At 45.3% G+C, this 3,036-nt stretch overlaps 1 non-coding gene across 1 annotated transcript; it reads right to left on the reverse strand.

The window, feature by feature from the left end:
- Positions 1–271: 271 nt before the first annotated feature.
- LOC122678621 lies at positions 272–435 on the reverse strand. The gene has a single exon (XR_006336269.1). It is a non-coding gene; the product is annotated as a U1 spliceosomal RNA (small nuclear RNA).
- Positions 436–3,036: the final 2,601 nt, after the last annotated feature.

Consider the following 3,036-nt stretch of genomic DNA (forward strand, 5'->3'; position numbering starts at 1 on the left):
GTTAATAGTTTGAGAGAGCAGTGTATTCCTTATTGAGGAGAACTTGTTCAGAAATGTTTACTTTTTGCGAACTCACGCACTGTAGCCTACTATGGTTTTCCTTCCATCTATGGGGTTTAACCAAGCAAGAAGTACTGGAGTGGGCTTTTGGAGTTTTTCTTCTCCAAAAAAAAACTCTCCGAGGGTTTCTTACGTTGCAAGAATACTGTAAGTCACTGGGAAAACCCCACACTACCATAGAAAATAGTTCTATTTTTGAAACCACAGTTGCCAGGGGAAAGCGCGCACGCAGTCCCCCACTACCACAAACTATGCAGTCGAGTTTCCCACATTTGAGGAAATCGCAGAGGTCAGCACACCCGCAGTGCAATGGATGAACCTCGCTCTGGGAGAACCACCTTCATGATCACAGTATCTCCCCTGCCAGGTAAGTATGAAATGATTCTGCCCGCCGCCCGCACAGCCTTAGACACGATCACTGTTCGCACAGGCTCATTTTGCTATTGCCTCCATCTCTTCCACCATCATCCGCACCCCATCGTTTCCCGCGCCTCTCAGGCACCCCTAACAACTATTCTATTAAAATCCAAGCACTATCTCCGAAAAACTTCCACAGCCGGCAAAGTGGCAGGCCAGGAACTGTCCCACTTCCGCTGCAAAATTTACATAAGCCCAGCCCCATTCAGGACCTATAAGGCGGTTCCTCTCCTCCAACCCACGCCCTGTCTCAAGCCCCTCATCTCCCCTCCCACCCCTGCCGAGACAACCAATGGGCAGGCCGGCTGCTAAAGGAGAAGTGACCTCATGATTCCCCACCGCTTAGGGAGCCCAGGAATCAATGGAAACGGACCCTTTATTCTTTAGTTTAGATGTAGGGGAATTTAGCCAGCCTCCTTGCATTCTTAACCTTTGTTCTGGGTTACATGCTGGGAAGAGTAATTCTGTGGTCCTCTGTTATGCAGATTCAATTTTGTTTTAAGAAATAATAAGTTGTAAAACAATGGCTGTAAATATATATTTGTAGGAACAAAATAAACCATAGGTATGTGTTCTGTGTGTAGACATATAGATTTAGGGTGCTAACTTTAAAAAATGCACAGCGTGAGAATTATGAGTTCAAGTATTATTTGGGGCAAAATGAGGAGCTCAGGAGGCAGCATTTCAGATAGCTCTGAGAACTTGCTCCACAAAGGGAGGGGCGAAAGTCAGTGTATGTGTGATCTTGGTGAACAGAGAGTACATGCATTCACGTGCAGATTTTTTGCACAAGGTTACTGCTAGTCATGAGGATCACAAGTCACCGTGAAGGATTTTAGTGCTTTTCTAGGTACTAGGAGATATTCGGCTTCTGAAATAAAAAATAAATCCTAAAAATAAATATCTGAAGACTTGTTCTGCTAGTTTATCCCAGAGCACAGAGTGAGCTCATTTCTGCTCTCCACCGTGAACTCCTTTCAGGGGGTGTTGAAAATCAACAGCTGCAGCATTTAATCCTTGTAAAGGTAGATGGCAAGTGCCAGTTTGTAGTTGACAAGAGTTATATCTCAAAGTTCTACTTGGTGTATTTTCTGTGCACCTTCTTACTTCATCCTCATGGTCTCCCAGGTACCATGTTTTTCCTTTTCTCACCATACAGAATACAAAAGTTGAAGATTCTGAAAAAGAAGCTGATGACCAAAATAAGGGATAGAAAGGTGATGTGTTTGCTTAAAGAATGAGGTTTGTTTGTTTTCTTTTACTGAGTAAGACTGGGTTAGACCTAAGGGCAGGGAGAGGGAAGGCTGGAGAAGGCAACCAGCTTACTTTCAGACCAGAGAACAAGGAGTGGGGGAACTTGATCCTTGAAGTGCATTTGGCTTAAGGGGGAAGGTGACTAGCCTGGAGGGGGAATCTTGAACTCAGCATCTAGTTAACTTCCAGGAAGAACTGGCCTTTCTTTGAACAGCTGACACTACTCATCCTGCACACTGACTTTAAATATTCTTTATCTACCACTGTCCACAGTAGGAGTTTCCCATTGCTACTGTAACATGTTACTACACACTTAGTGACTTAAAACAACACATATTTATTATTTTGTGACTCTAGAGATCAGAAGTCCAAGATGCATCTCCCTGGGCAAAAATCAAAGTGACAGTTGGGTTGTGGTGATTCTTCCTGGAGATGCTAAGATAGAATCTCTTTCTTTGCCTTGTCCAGCCTCTAGAAGATGCCCACACTCTACTCTCATAGGCCACTGTATTCTTCAAAGATAATTACAGCTGATCAAGTTATTCTCACAACACATAATTCTGACACCAATTCTCCTTCTTCTGTCTGTATGAACCTTTGTGATTCCATGGGGCCCCCATCTCAAGATCCTTAATTTAATCACACCAGCAAATTCTCTTTTGCCATATCAAGTAACATCATCACAAATTCCAGGGACCCAGATGTGGGCATCTTTGGGGAAGCATTAGTCTACCACCACAGCCAGTCTCCCCAGTGAACACATTTCTGCAAGCATATCAGTCAGTGGTTGCTGCTCCATTCTGAAAGTGATCCAGGTGAAGCAAGTCAGTCCACTGCTTCTGAGGGTCAGCCAGTCAACAGCTGGGCCCCATACTGAGGCACCTGAGTCAAAGAGAGAGAAGGAAAATGCCTGTGGGGGGACGAATCTAAGGACACAGTGCCTGGGCAGTTCCCAGGAATCAGAGCTGAGAGCTGCAAATGGCTTCATGGGGGGAGGAGGCTGGGGAGGGTGTTGGGAGCTGAGTGTGTGTGTTTCCGTCCCCCCACCCCCTACAAATTCATATCTTGGACGCTAATCCCCAGTGAAGCTGTATTTGGGGAAGGAACTTTGAAGGATGTAATTAAATTTAAATGAAATCAAAGCCTTGGGGCGCTGATCTGATAGGATGTTTCAGTTTCAGTTCAGTCACTCAATCCTGTCCGACTCTTTGCAACCCCATGGACTGCAGCACGCCAGGCCTCCCTGTCCATCACCAACTCCCAGAGTCTACCCAAACTCATGTCCATGGACTCGGTGATGCCATC

The sequence above is a fragment of the Cervus elaphus genome, chromosome 20 (assembly GCF_910594005.1).
Source record: "Cervus elaphus chromosome 20, mCerEla1.1, whole genome shotgun sequence".
NCBI lineage: Eukaryota > Metazoa > Chordata > Mammalia > Artiodactyla > Cervidae > Cervus > Cervus elaphus.